General features: G+C 41.0%; 1 protein-coding gene across 14 annotated transcripts in view; it reads right to left on the reverse strand.

Annotated features, from left to right (window-relative positions):
- Positions 1-16,099, reverse strand: part of FMN1 (formin 1) — a 432,271-nt gene that overhangs the window by 413,678 nt on the left and 2,494 nt on the right. For 2 of the 14 annotated variants that reach the window (XM_042942499.1, XM_042942501.1), the window contains exons 3-4: positions 15,652-15,750; positions 2,448-2,512 (exon numbers count right to left, since the gene is read on the reverse strand). The exons of 8 other annotated variants lie outside the window; for them this stretch is intronic. The gene's annotated coding sequence lies outside the window, so the exon portion shown is untranslated. The remainder of the gene's footprint in view (positions 1-2,447; positions 2,513-15,651; positions 15,751-16,099) is intronic. 4 more of the 14 variants (XM_042942498.1, XM_042942500.1, XM_042942503.1 and 1 more) reach the window with 2 other exon arrangements.

Here is a 16,099-nt window from a genome sequence, read left to right on the forward strand (position 1 = left end):
CAGTGCAATTCCACAATCCCTCCTGCAGAGAAATGGAGCCCGCTCTCCAAATTCTTTTTCTAGCTAGACAGTGAATTCAGGGCACACGTGGGATCAGAACCCAGACTTCTGAAGCCAAAAGATACCACGGTATGGAAAGGGGTCAAAGCAGGCAAAGAAAATGGCATAAGAAACTCACAAGTAGGGAGACAAAACCAAACTTTAATCAGTAATACAAGGAGCGTAAGGAAAACAAGTGAAGTGTTGAAAACAAGTAACACTGAATGTAAAATTAGCATGGGTGAAAAGAAATGCATTAATCAGGGCTTATTACTTCCACCTCTATTGTAAAAGAAAATTCACTGCTAGCTTAAGTGAGACCCAGGACAAGTGATCTCTCAACCCTGGCATTTCTAAAGCCTTTTCTCCCTTTGATCCAAACGCCTTATTTGGAACCTAACATGTAGCATCTGAAAAGGTACTTTAATCACTCCTCCCTGGCCCAACCTCAAAGGCAAAAATCTTCAACTCCCGGCCCTTCTTATGCTCTCACCAGCCTAAAGCAGCCTATAATGTCTCCACATCCTGCTCTGGCTCTCAAAATCTATTTAGTCTTGTCTGTCAGAATATTTGACTCCATCCTAACTGTGCCCATGACCTCAGATTTCAGATGTTCTTGGGCTCCATGCTTCACAGTCTTGAGGCCCAGAGGGTCCCTCCTTCCTAACCCTTAGCACAACTTTAAGACCTATACTGCCTTGGTTCAAATCCCAGCTCCGCCACTTAGCATGGTAACCTCAGATGGCTATGAGGTTACTCTATGTGCCTCAATTTCTCATGCCTCAGATACAGTCGGTAGTGATACCTGCTAAACCTATACCTAGTACACATACACATAGGGGCTATATCAGTAACTATTTTTATCATTTTGTGTTTCAGATCTATACTATCCAGGAGTAGAATCCTGATACACCCCGTCTCCTACCATCAATTAGCCTTTGTGATGTATTTTTCCTGCTTGATTAAAAGCTCCCTAGGGAGAGGTACTATCATCATCACCATCATCTTTGTATTCCCTACAGTACATGTAATAAAGATAGAAGATATTCAGGAAACAGTGCACTGAAGTACCATTATCTGAAGATATAAATCTGACCTGTCTCTGCCTGAAAATTCAAGCACATTATTATTTGTAGCCAGCATTAATGTTTAATGACAGCCTGAGTTTACTTTCTAGCAAACACAACAATTTAGGTAGACAAAAAGTCATGATCAGGAACAAAACTGGCTTTCTGTCACTAAAACATGTATCAATCAGAGAAAAATACAAAAAATACAAAAAACAGGGAGTAAATGGCTTGATGAGTACCAAAATTTCTATGACAGGTCATTGAAAGTGACAGTAGGGAATATGGAAAGTGAAGAAAAGAGAGGTTTTTAAAAGTTTGAAGATACTGAGCAAGGGGGGTAAATGGATTTATGACACTTTGAACAATGCCTAAAAAAAAATGAAAGACTAGATTCCAAGATTCAACCATAAGCCAAATGTATATATGTGTGTGTATGTATATATATGCATATATAAAATATTATTTTAATATTTAAAATAACAATTTTAATAAAATAAAATATTAAAATATTTAATATTTAAAATAACAATTTTAAATTGTTCCCTTTGCCTGAACTGCCTCAAAATCTTGATGATTTAGTCTCTAGCCACCTTCAGGTGTCCACTCAAATGATGCCTCATAAAAAGTCTTCCTTGGTGACTCGATATGAATCACCAAGGCCATGTCACTCTCCAGCCCTTACCCTGATATGTCTAAGGGACTTGTCACCTGCCACATTATACACACACACACACACACACACACACACACACACACTGGTTTCTTGGTCTCTCCCCTCCACACTGTAGAACATAACCACCACGAAAGGAAGAGCTTTGTTTCAGGTTGTGGCCTATGTCCTGGGCTTGAGAGATTAATTAGAAAATCATGGGTGCTTAATAAAAGTCTGCCCAATGTGTCATCCATTTATTAATACAAATACTAGTAAATGTACATGTCCAGTGTTTAAAGTGGTGTCTGACACAGAGTGGGCCCCGTTAGCTATTTACAGAAGAAGGAGCAGTATTCCTCCCTCGATTCTTTCTGATGGTTTAGTAACAAAAGTCTTCTACCTAGTGAACTAGAAAACAGTGGGAACAGTTAGATAAGGGGGTGCAGAGACAGTTCTGAGATCTAAGAGTGACGATATTTATTTTATTGTGGGGCAGCTGACAGATACTAAAGTGCTCTGTAGTACAGCATGGTCAAAAAACAAGCGTTCCTGGGACTAGGGAAGGAAAGCAAAGCTGTGACCAGGATAGTGGGGATGAAGAGACTGCATAGGAGCCCAGGCCCAAGGTGCAGCTTGATAGTGAGCAGAAGTACAAGGCACGCCAATGATTTTGTCCACCTTCTTACCTAGATCAACCTTCACTTGGGCAGGCTCCAGGCTTCGAGATGTCAAAAACATGATGCCACCAGGCCTGTTGTAGAGAAAACAATCCACGCTTACCTGAAGCAATTGCACATGCGTGCATGCGTGTGTGTGTATTGCTGTGTTGTCTGTATATTTGGGGAAGCCAATTCTAAGGGGCTTTCTGAAAAAGGGAATCATGATGCTGATCTTCTTACTTCTGAAATGAGTTGAGGGAAGAGAAGATCCTGCATTTTTCATAAGACAACTAGAACCTCTCATCTGCATGACTGCACCGTGCAGGATGACCAGTTGTGCTAGCTTGCCCATGACTGAGGCGTTTCCAGGATGTGGGCCTCTCAGTGTGAGCTAAAACCAGTACTGGTTAGCCACCCTACCACGTTACTGTCTCCAAACTGGTCTGTGTTCATTCGCCTGCTGTTCACACTGAAACCAAAGCAATCTTTTCAAAACAAAAATCTGACCTTACCACCTCTGTAGCTAATCACCTAGTCAAAACCCTTCAATGGCTCTCTCTCTCTCTCTTAAAACAGATTTTGGCCCTTAACCTGGCCTCAAAGGCCCTATTGGATTGGACCTCCACATCTTCCAGCTTCATCTCAAGCAAGCCCTAGCCAGTTACCTGTCAGTGGCTCACATGTAGGCCACTCCCTCCCACGATAGAGGCTCCACACGTGCTGTCTCCTCTGCACAGAGGTGACCCTCACCTCACTTCACGTGCTTCAGAGGAGTCTTTCCAGACCCCCCTCTTCTGAGCCCTTCCAGTGTCATGGCCACTGCTGCCAGGGCCCACCCTTGTCCTCTCAGCAGAGATCTGCACACCCCGAGAGCTGCTCGCTGAAAACATGTGTGACTTTCTGTCCGATGGCCTTTGTCCATGGGAGACCCTCCCCTATACATAGGCTGGCACCAGAAGAGACAGGAACGGTGGATGGGAGCCATATCAGCTAGGCTTCGGGGCCATGAAATAGAATCCACACTTTTTTCTAAGTCCAAGGGGAAGCTACTTGAAGGTTTTAAGTTGGGGAGAGACACGATCTGATTACATTTTTCAAAGGTCACTCAGGCTGCTATACGGAAAATAGACTGTGAAAGGGAGAGAATGGATCCAGATGGGAAGCTGGTGCAGTAGCCCAGATTATTTTCCTGGAAGGAATCATCGTGCAAATGGCTGTTTGTGGTACAACGGTTAGAGCCTTCAAGTTTCGGGTCAGTTCCAGAACAGCAGCCCACCTGAGAAATCCCTCTGAAGCCTGCTTCATTCATAGTGGTTCTTGGGAAAGGGTTAAAAATCTCACTCTTTGAGTGTATGAAGTAGGGATAAACATAGAGTACATAACACATAGGCAATTTATCTATGGCACTAACATTTCATGATGGGGAGGCAATTAGGGAAAAGTCTAAAGAGAGGGGCAACAAAAAAAAGATTGAGAAACACTGTTCTAGAATATCAGACAGACTGCAGGCTCCTTCTCAGAACCAACAAGGGCTCTGAAGCTGGCCTGGGATGGCCCCTGGCCTCCTGGACCAGGAGTCGTAAAGTCCCGTCACCTTACGTTTCCTCGGAGCTGTACAGACACTGATGAATTCACCTTCTCAGTGGGAAGATGGTCCAGTAAGATACGATAGTCTATTTGCAAGTCGGCCTTTCTAAACACAGATACTCCTGTTTGGACACTCCCGAGATGTGCAAGCCAAGGAAGGAAGGTTCGGGAGTTAATTAGGGTAATGCAAATACGGTGCATCTCGGCAAGGTCTCCAGTCCTATGATCCATGTTTCTCTTTCTGCCATGATGCTGTCTATTTCTGACCTGATAAATTCCTATGCTTCTAGCAGAGCCCAAGCACAAATGTCTCCTCCCCTGAAAATCCGGGGGAAAAACTATCCCTTCCTTCGAGCATCCAGAGAACTTTGTAAAAATAGGGGTAACGGCTACTCTTTCTTGAGCACTGGTGGCAGGCATTACACATTTTACCTGAGTTACTTCATTCACTCCTCCCTCTGTTAATCCCATTTTACTGATAGGAAGCTGAGGCTCAGAGAAGTAGCTTGATCAACGTCAGATAGTGAAAAAATGATAGAGTGGAGATTCCACACCAAACAGCCCTTTAGCCTCTAGACGGTACATATACTATTGTACTTCTTACCCATGTATTATAAACAGTAGTTCACGTGCCTCTTTCCTACATTATTTCCAGCATAAATGATGCAGGCCAGGTGTCATGAAAAAAGAATGAACTTTACGGTCAAATCCTATCATATAACTTTGGGATATTATTTACTGAGACTTGGTTTCCTCATCTATAAAAAGAGACAATCAATGCCTACCTAATAGGTTTGTTGTTAAGATAAAATTAGATATAGCTTTAAAAAAATTTTTTTTAATTTTTTTAATGTTTATTTATTTTTGAGAGAGAGCAAGCAGGGGAGGGGCAGAGAGAGAGGCAGACACAGAATCTGAAGCAGGCTCCAGGCTCAGAGCTGTCAGCACAGAGCCAGATGTGGGGCTCTGTCCCACAAACTGTGAGATCATGACCTGAGCCGAGGTCAGATGCTCAACCGACTGAACCACCCAGGCACCCCAGGTATAGCTTTCAATGCGCTTACCCCAGTTTGCAGCACATAAAGTCCCACTTAATTAAACAAGTATTAATTGAGAGCCTATGCAATACCAGGCCTTATAATGGACACAGCAGATAAAGAAATAATTAAGCAGTTCTCATGGAGCTAACACACTAGGAATTTAATATATTTTGGTTGCTCTTGCTTCTTTAAAAAATTTTTTTTAAACGTTTATTTTTGAGACAGAGAGAGACAGAGCATAAGTGGGGGAGGGTCAAAGAGAGAGGGAGACATAGAATCTGAAACAGGCTCCAGGCCCTGAGCTGTCAGCACAGAGCCCGACGCGGGGCTTGACCTCATGGGCCATGAGATCATGACCTGAGCCCAAGTAGGACACTTAACCAACTGAGCCACCCAGGAGCCCCGGTTGCTCTTGCTTCTTAAGGGCAGAGATTATATGTTATTTAACATTGAGAGTTTAGACCTCAGCAATGTTTGGCACCAAACAGGCACTCAACAATTTTTTCATGATGAATGATAGTGGTTTACACAGTTTTAGACCCTAAATATCAGAGATTATGAATGATTGTGTTAAGTTGGTGGGTTACTATTTATCAAAATAACCGAAAATAAAGCACAAAGATATCACACTCAGAGCTGTATGCATTCGATTCATTTAAGCATAGAGCAACCACTAAACAACTCTCAAAATATATCTACAAAGCAAAAGGGGACACATAACCTGAATAATGAAAAAATAATAAAACATTTAACAATATTCAGGAGGTGGTAAGAGGAAATGGAGAAGAAGTTTCAAAAGTGTTAATCTTTCCAAAAAAGGAAGTCACTGTGGTGCCTGGCTGGCTCAGTTGGTAGAACATACAAATCATGGTCTCAGGATTGTGAGTTCAAGCCCTACGTTGGGTACAGAGATTACTTAAAAATAAAATCTTTAAAAAAAAAAAAAAAAAGGAAGTCAATTGAAACTGTCTAAAGAAATAAGTTCAGGAGCGCCTGGGTGGCTGAGTTGGTGAGGCATCTGACTTCGGCTCAGGTCATGATCTCCCTGTTCATGAGTTATAGCCCTGCATCAGGATCTGTGCTGATAGCTAGGAGCCTGGAGACTGCTTCAGATTCTATGTCTCCCTCTCTCTGCCCCTCCCCAATTCATGCGTGTGCACACGCGCGCGCGCACACACACACACACACACACACTCTCTCTATCTCAAAAAAAATAAACATTAAAAAAAAGAACAAAGTTCATAAAAACAGCAATATAATTAATGACAGTGACTCCAGCTTTTTAATACTTTTCATGATACTTTAGCCATAAAGAGACTTTTTTCAGGAAATAATATATCTTGAAATGAGATACATTCATTTGATGTTAGACTATTTAATTTCAATTCAATTTTTTTAATTGCTTGAAATTTTTTAAAAATAATTTTTGTTATAAATAGCATCTCTACTTATTTTTATAAAAGCACTTCTATCTGAATATCCATCCATATCGACAAGTAGATAGCTATAGATAGATGTATAAAATGATGTTCATCTAAGGTTAACAATGAGAACTGTAGTATTTGAGATGATTGTTTTTTAATTCTCATCTTTGTAACTTTTTGCCTTATTTGAATTCTTGATAATCAACATACATGAATTGTTTAAAGTGTTTCCCAAAAGTAGAGGGAATATGGAATACAAAATATAGTGGGAATATGGATCGTTGTTATTTCCTTCTTTGTACCTTTTTGTTTTTTTTACATTTCCAGAAATGATTTTTAAAACGATTTTACCTCACACCCTACATTCATGATTATGTTTTTTTCAAGTTGGACTCTAAAATAGACAGAAAATATGTTTTTACTTACATCGCAAATGGTGTCTTTAAAATGAATTGAGAATCCAATTTGCAAAGCAAAAGAGACTGGATTCCTTTGAATGCTCTTTATAAAAGTCATAGCACATAGAGATCTAATGAATGGTTATATGTATGCTTGCATTTCTTAAGGTTTTTACATGAAGAGTGAGAGATTATAAAAGGGATTATGAAAATCTTCATGTTGGACTACATCTGATGGGAGTCTTTACCAGGATTTCAAACTAAGTGGCTTTCCTTGTCCATTCTTGTTTAAGACATGATTATTGAATGTCAGCATCTGCTTGCTGCGGTAAATGACAAACTAGAATAATCCAGTGCTTACCCTCTAATTAAGAATAATAATCTAAAATACACAAATGGTTACATGGTTGTTAAAAGGGACTGGCTAATGTGTGGTGTCTTGGGGAGTGGTGGATAAAACATCTGAACTGCCTGTTTCAGTCCCACAAAAGGTGCCACGGTAACATCTTTCTCATTTATAAAGGTCTGGGAAAAGAGTTGGGATTCTGACTTCTTCTGTAAAATAACTCAAGAAGTCTATTTGGGTTCATGTAGCCTAGAAATTTAGGGACACTGGAATTCAGCATTCCCTGGGTTTTGCATGATTACATTAATATTACAGAAATGTTTTCCATTCAGTGAACCACCTGGCTGTGAAGACTTTAATCACTATCAGTACAGATTACAATACAGTACGGATAAAGTACAGATTTCTCTCTGTGAAAATGTCTTCTCTCAATGATATGATATAGCCTGTGGGTGTTTTTGTTTTGTTTTGTTTTTTTCATATAAAGGAAAAAAAATCTGATAAAACAGTATTTTCGAAATGCCTTAACTCCTATTACATTCTGTCAAGTTGTGGGTTGGCATTTTTCTAGTCTAGGAGTTGACAAAATTCATAGGGAAAATTATGGAATCTTAGATTTAGAGACAGCATAGAAATTATCCATTCTATCCCAATTCTGGAGTTTCCCTTTCACTATAACCTTTGTGAATGACCACTGTCCAGTCTCAACTTGAATTCTTCTATAGCAAACTGTTCTCTAGCCCACAAGGAAACCTCATGGCCTTAAGGCAGTGATAAGTGTAAAAAAAAAAAAATCCCTTATTCTGAGCCAAAATCCACTTCTTAATACCTTTCCATTGGTGTTTGTCCTTACTACCAGAGTTTGTAAACCCAACTCCTCTCCTGTCCAAGGGCCCTTTAAACACCTGAGACATCTCCTCATCTTGACAAAGTCACCCCAGTCTCTTTAGCAAGCCCTCAGATGGAAGCACTTCCATTCTCAAAAACCCCACACATCATCTGGCTGTTCGTTAGTGTGTTCACAGCCTTACTACAAAGCAGTGCCCACAGTTTAAAAAAAAAAAAAAAGTCCATGGGGCACCTGGGTGGCTCAGTCAGTTAAGCATCCAACTTCAGCTTGGGTCATGATCTCACCTTCATGGGTTCGAGCCCCACATCTGGCTCTGTGCTGACAGCTCAGAGCCTCAAGTCTGCTTCAGGTTCTGTGTCTCTCTCTCTCTGCCCCTCCCCTGCTCATGCTTGTCTCTCTGTCTCTGTCTCTGTCTCTCTCTCTCTCAAAATAAATAAATATACATTTAAAAAAAAGTCCTCAAAAAAATGCTGAAAGTTGTTCCAGAATCACAGACATAATTCTTGCAATGATCACTTTAAATCATTAGATGAACACATCTTAAATAGCTAGATTCTATCTACTATCTCTTCACCTATCTTGAGTTTCAATTTTCTCATCATCATGTGTTTCTGCCTTTGCAATCTTGAATTTCTTCTGGTTGCAAGCAACTGAACCTGATTTAGGCTACGTTAACAAAAATGGAGGCAGATCCAATTTCATGAAATTCGTGGGCAAATTCATGAAATCAAAGTAAGGGTGGAAAAGCCAAGAGCAGGAGGCAGAATCTTCCAATGGCCTCTGGGACAGGGCTCGAAGGCCCTCCCCCTGGAGCACTTCTCTAGCTGTGACTTAACTCCACTGACTCCTATTCACTGCCATCCTTCAGTCCTAAACTCTCATTCTTGGGTTATGGAATCCGATTGGCTGAGCTTGGGTCAGATTTCTATCCCTGGTTTAAGTAACCCTGACCAGGTACATGTTCTTATGTATATGGAGCCCATACTTACATATTGGGGCCATTTTCAGAGAAAGGGAAATAGATGTGAATAAGACAGATATCTCAAATCACTGTATTTCTAAAAAAAGAATGATCAAAAACAATCTGGGGTTGCCTCAGTGGCTCATTTGGTAGAGCATCTGACTCTTGGTTTCAGCTCAGGTCATGATCCCAGGGTTGTGGGATCAAGACCAGCTTTAGGCTCCACACTGAACATGGGGCCTCTTAGGATTCTCTCTCTCTCTCTCTCTCTCTCTCTAAAAAAAAAAAAAAAAAAAGGTAATTAATCTATTTCTTTTTATTTCTCCTGTGTTTTCCCCTTTTGCTTGAGTCCCAATAAGGTAGATATCATAAGTGGTGTTCATTGCATCAGGAGAGGTAGAAGGTAAAGAGAGAAAGAGAGAGAAATAGCCTGCGAATATTTCTGGATTTTGTTTTCCAAAATCCCAAGTACTTAGAAGAACATAGGGAATTTATTGAAGGAGGTAAAAAAGGAATAAAGTTTATGGACATAAAGAGCCTTGAAGCAACATGAAGAATTAGCTCCCTCCTGCTGTTGGAAAAGGAGGGAGGGAGGCTTATAAACCCAGGAGGAGGGAGGAGCCAGCCCTTGCTTTCTGGCATTGTCCCCAGAGAGGCCACAAGCCCCCAGAGCTGTGTGTGGTACATCTAAGTAGAAGGATGAGAGGATATGTCGCCTAAATATTTCTGTGGCCCAAGGATGACCTGGATACCTGCAACTGAGCGAGTTATGTGAGCAGAAACACGGCACTACCATGTAACCTGTGTGGTCAGATGCGTCAAGGACCAGAGCGTTTCCCCCCGAATGCTGCCCCACTGTGCCAACACCCTGGAGCCTTGATACAACTCTGGGGAATGGTGTGACCCTAAAAAGGCCTGAGGATAGGTCTTCTACCTTTCCAGAAGGAAGAGGCTTGAAACAAAACAGAGTATGATTTGAAAAAAAAAATTATGAGATGAGATACTTTTTAAATACTTGTGTTTGTAGATGGAGATTCTCACCGGCTGCACTTGCATAGAAAAGACAGCAAGCAAAATAAGAACAAAATAAGAATGGACTAGTTCTGCTTCCTCGCCCTCTGTGAATTTGACTTCATCCTTTCCAAGTAGCAAAATTTGTACATCAGTATCCTGGTTGTAATATTAAAAGCCCTCTTTTATAAAAATTGGCTTAACAATTTTTTTTCTAGTTCTCTTCTTGTTGATGACCTTAGTTTTCCTGATGCGATTCCCCTGGGTCCACACCACCCTAGAGGTAAGTGTCTTAGACTTAAAATTCGACTATATGCCCCTCCTCCCTCTTTTGTGTATTTTGTCCTTGGATGTGGTTTGAGCACAAGATCCATATGCAACCACTCTAGAGCTTTCAGCCACCTTTACTTTTTGCTTTGTCATTTGCCCAGTTTGTCACTATGATATCAGAATTGTGTTTATCTTTTTAAAATTCTTTATTTATTTTAGTAAGAACACTTGACATGAGATCTGTCCTTTTAACAACTTAAGTGTACAATCCAGTGCTATTGACTGTAGATACAGAATGTTGTTGTTCTTAGCAAATTCTGCACTGGTTCTAAGGTCTTAAAATCTAGCTAATAGTGAACAATTTGGCAGCTATTGTTTTCAGCAAAAATGGAAAAAAATAGAAATTAAAAAAAAAAGACCAAGTCCCCAAAACAGAGTCTGAGCGTTGACTGTCCTTTCATTTTTTTATAGCTGGCAGGGCTGTTACTTCCTCAAGAGAAGTTGAATGATGTAATAAACAAAGCCCAGGGAGTCGGGTGACCTGGATCTATTCTTGGCTGTGCCACTGACCGTGAGTGACCTTGGGCAAGTCACTTTTTTGTCTCCCCATCTCAGTTTTCTCCACTGTACGACTAAAAAAAAAATCTTGTCAACTATCTAGAGAATAATTTGGGCACAAGAACTATAGAGTAAGAAATAAGGTAATGTTCCTTGAGAAAACAGTAAGTTTGTTTTTTTTCCCCCTTCAATCTGCCACTTTCCCTTATGACACTAGGGTATCATGGAGTTTCAGTTCTTCAAATAATCATGAAAATTAGAAGTGATCTACGTTTTCAGAGCTTAAAGGAAATCAGGGCCAGCTTAAGACAAATCAGAAAGTGACTTTAATAGAAGGACAATACCCCCTATTATGTGTGATTATGTTCTACTCATATTTATTGTGATAGAGATTAGGTGGGTCAGAAAGAAGCCAGTTGTCTCCTGTGGGTAGAAGGTAGAGGATGCTACTGAAGAAACAGAGATAAAAGGAGATGAGGACATTGGCAAATGGGGACAGAACAGATGCCAATTCTGTAGATGAATTCCATTTTCTGCAGACCTGTGGGCTTTTAAAAAATTATTTGCAAAGCTTTCCAAATATGATCCAGGCCTAGAAAATTTTCTAAAGTGGCTGTCTTTATCTAAAAAGAGAAAGGGTAATCATGTTAATGCCTAAAAAAAGCAACTCTTGCTTTTCACTAAATCCATACCCAGAATACTGCACTATATTTATGGTTTATCCTGCTTTGGAAGTTTAAAAAATTTCAAAGCCAGGAATGTTCTCTGTGGCTTACTAGGGCACAGACAAAGGGTAGAATGCAAACCCAACAGGTACAATAAATACTACCGAGATTCCATTTAAAGCCATACCTTTAAGTAACCATATTAACCTCTCTGATCCCTGAATTGCTCATCTATAGGAGAGATAAGATACCACTTACCTACTGCACAGAGGTACCTACTGACAGCTTAGGTAACCAAGGGAAGGAGCTTAAATCTCCTGCATTAAGCATCAGAGAGGAAACACACTTGCTGCCTGCCCTTGGGATAGACATTGAGGACATTTTACTCTAAGAAGAACATCAACAAGTTATATGGACTCCATGGTGTAAAGGTGAGAAATAGGCTTTATTAGCACTGGCAGGGTGAAGACCATGGGGATGGGCTTTCAATCAGTGAACAGAACAAAGCAGAAAGATGAGCGCGCCCTCTGGAAATGTTGATGAAGATTTTAGTTACTGCCTCCAGGGGCCCAAACACATAGATCGTTAAATGCTAGGACAGTAACTGTAATTCTAAAATCCTTTCTCTGTCCTAACTCAGCCATCTTTACAACATCAAAGAGGAGAAAAGCTGCTCTGTAATACGGAAAGAAACCCAGACACCTGAAGGAGCTATCTTGGGGAGCATGAGACAGCACTGTCTCAGCGCCACTCAGAAGGGTTTCCTTTCTGCCACAGATGATACTATTCTTGCAGAGAATTTCATTGGAACTTCATTTGTGCCATTGTCAAGGTTTGGGAAACTTTTATGGTCTCCCCAAATTACCACGGTGAGTGGATCATCAGAGGGAGCTTCTCCTCAGAAGTAGATGGGTTCCCCCTCTCTCTGAAACATCTGTATTTTTCCTTCCATGTGTCACAGGGTAAATCATCAGATAAAGCCTCTGAGCCTGCCTGAGTGTGGACAGATACTCATAGGGGCAAAACAGGGCAACAGTCCCTAAGAAGAGCAGCCATACACTGCTGTGTTGGGTGGATTATTAAATATTGTTCCTCACGTCATCTCCCATTCTCTGTTGCTTCCTTCACAGAAACATGTACCGGAGGGCTCCCCCCGGCATGTCAGCACCAGCACCTTGACAATGGCAACATGACGGTATTTCCTGCCCTACTCTTTAGCCTTATCTGCCTTCCCCGGTCCACCCTCAGGCTGCATCCGCTACTTGTCCATTAACACACAGATCCTGATGACCAACATGAATATTAAAAAGTCTTGCCTTATCCAACCTTTGTTGCTATATAAGGCCGCTCAGAAGGTTCACTGGAACACTCAGTGCCATCGCCAGAGACATTCAGACCGCAAACCAGGAAATCAAAGCAGGATGCAAACCATCAGACTGCCACTGCCTGTCCTAACTCCACCACTGAAGGATGACATAAGCCCAACATTTAGAAATCTTATTAACCAAGTCTTCTCTGGAGTCAAAAACTGGGCTTATAGTTTGTTCTAACCATTAACTTTTGTTTTTCTTTTGTCTCCACAGAAATCCCCCCTACTAAAGGCCTGATTGCATACACCATACAGATGGCTGAGTTAGGCACCTGACTCCTACCTGTACTACTGCCTCCTGAAATAACTGTTTAACTAGACTGACCTATTCTCAGAACGGAGAGACTGATTTAATGAGATGGGGCAATACATTTAAATTTGTGGGGTTTTTTTCTGCTTTCTCATCCTTGTTCCTTCTCTCTCTCTCTCTCTCTCTCTCTCTTTTTCTCTCTCTCTCCCTTTGTAGATCTCTTACCCTGCAAACCTGAATCTCTCTAGAACTATATACCAACTCGGCTATTGCTAAATGAAACTTCCTGGAAAAAATAGTGAAGTTTCAAAGGGCAGAATGAGAGATTTCAGAATATACTACCCAAAAATATGCCTCTTTGACATATGGGTGAGTTTGAGCTAACAGCCATTGAGATTCAGGAAGATGTAGTAAAAGCTATAACAAAAAAAGAAAAAAAAGGAAAAAGAAAGGAGCACAAGTTTACAAGTTTTCCTTTTGTAAATGAAATGTACATTATAAAGGAAATCTCAGAGCGCCTGGGTGGCTCAGTCCCTTGAGTGTCCTGTCCGAGTTCAGCTCAGGTCATGATCTCAAGGTCAGTGAGTTCAAGCCCACGTCAGGCTCTGTGCTGACAGCTCAGAGCCTGGAGCCTGCTTCAGGTTCTGTGTCTCCCTTTCTCTCTGCCTCTCCCCCACTCACGCTCTGTTCTCTCTGTCTCTCAGAAATGAATAAACATTAAAAAAAAATTAAAAAAATAAAGAAAATCTCCACTTGTAAAATGTGTCTCCTTCTCCCATGCCAGGAAGAGGAAAACTCTTAATAACTCTTCTTAATGGAGAAGGCACTGACTTAAATATGCATAACAAACCTTATTAAGTAACCCTTGTTTAACCATACTTTTCTTGGGTAACTTCCCATAACTTTCCTCCCCCACCCAGAAACCCCAACTCCTATTCCTTTGGCCTAAGACGTTATGTATAAGCACATGTTCTCACCACCCCTTGGAGCTACTCATGTCTGGATACTCCCTTGTGTAAGCATGATATACATGCTAATAAACTCTGTTTTTCTCTTGTTAAAAAAGAAAGTCCTGGGGAGCCTACATGGCTCAGTCGGTTAAGCATCCAACTTTGGCTCAGGTCATGATCTCACAGTTCGTGAGTTCAAGCCCCACGTTGGGCTCTGTGCTGACAGTTCAGAGCCTAGAGCCTGCTCCAGATTCTATGTCCCCCTCTCTCTCTGCCCCTTCCCTGCTTGTGCTCTGTCTCTCTCTGTCTTTCAAAAATGAATAAACATTAAAAAATTTTTTTAAAGAAAGAAAGTCCTGCCTATCTCGAAAATATCCCCCACAATAGCCTGTGACTCAGAAGACCAAGGTAAAAAAAGTGCTTAATTTGAATGATGTTCGTCTTTAATAATGATTTATGACACTTCAGAAAGGAGAAATAGGTATTGCCCTAATAAGATGGAACACAATACAGGTCAGTTTTGATTAAAGTAAGGAAATAGATGAACTAGCTTTAACAAAACAAAACACACAAGAACAAGATCAAAAAACCTATCCAGTAGCCTGCTTCCTGCAGAGGTGAATTACAGAGGTCATTTCAAGGTTAGTTGGCTCAAAAGAAAGACCGATGGGTCTTCTACCCCTCTCCCCAGCCTCATATGTATACTACGGCATCATATTTTCAAAGCCTAAATGCAAAATACACATTATTCAGGGGCATATTTTACATGTAGCCAGAAAACTTGAGAAACCTAAGTGGGAGGGAATGGTCCCTTTCCTACAGACTTGTTTTTATACGTTGACAAGTTAAGGAGGTTCACAGCCTTCTTTCCATCCTTCCCACTTTAGTAATTATTAGGTTACGGGACATACAGATGACTGCTTTGTCAGCACTTCCGCTCAGATGTTAAACACAGGGATGTTTCAGTTCCCTCACAAGGCCAGCCTGTTGGTGCAAGCTCATATTTACTCCATGAGGATACAATTCCCATGGTTTAGCATCTCTACAAGATCAAGCAAATCAGATTAATGGCTGTAACTCTGTCAACACACAGGCTGGGACCTGCTGAGAATAAAGCTGATTTTTAACACAGAGACTATGCACCTCTAAAAATAATGGCTCCTGGTAAAACAAAGCCCCAACAAGAGAGTATGAGTAACCCCCAAACATGATCTACCAAGACTGGAATCACTGTATATTATTAAGTATCTCTGGCGAATTTTCATAATTATGCAAGTAAGGTTTTAATTAAAAAAAAAAAAATTAAAGGCAAAATCATCTAAAATGCATTAATGCCTGGGATCACATGCTCAAGTCCAAAGCTTTAACATAAAACTAGACTTTGAATCACCATACATGAGGTAGGAAAGAAGGGTTCCTGAGTCCTTATCATCACATCAAGCTCCAGCCTGCTCCCATTTCTCTTCCTTTGGGGACAACTCTACCAATTTTTTTGTTGAGAGAGAAGAAGACTAGGATGTGAGATCCACTCCCAGACAATGATAGGACTTACAGGACGCTATTCCTTAGCGAACACATTCCACCCAGGCAGGGTTAAGCCTGTGACCGAGTACTAATCCATCATGGTTCTTCTGGAGGTTCTTCTGTGGAGCTAGAGGAAACACGAGCCACCCTTAGCTTATGGAGCTAGATGCATGTGAACCTACAGCCTAAGAAGACACTGAGAGGATAGCATCTGTGGTAGGAAATAATAAGGCTAGGGGCACGCTTAGTCAGTTAAGTATTTAACTTTGGCACCGGTCATGATCTCGCGGTTTATGAGTTCAAGCCCCACATCGTACTCTGGGTTGACAGAACAGAGCCTGCTTAGGATTCTCTCTCTCTCTCTCTCTCTCTCTCTCTCTCTCTCTGTCTCTCTCTCTCCCCCTGCCCCTCCCCCACTCGTGCTTTCTTTCTCTTTCAAAATAAATAAATAAACTTAAGAAAAAAGAAGAGGAAAT

This window comes from Panthera leo, chromosome B3, assembly GCF_018350215.1.
Source record: "Panthera leo isolate Ple1 chromosome B3, P.leo_Ple1_pat1.1, whole genome shotgun sequence".
Lineage (NCBI taxonomy): Eukaryota > Metazoa > Chordata > Mammalia > Carnivora > Felidae > Panthera > Panthera leo.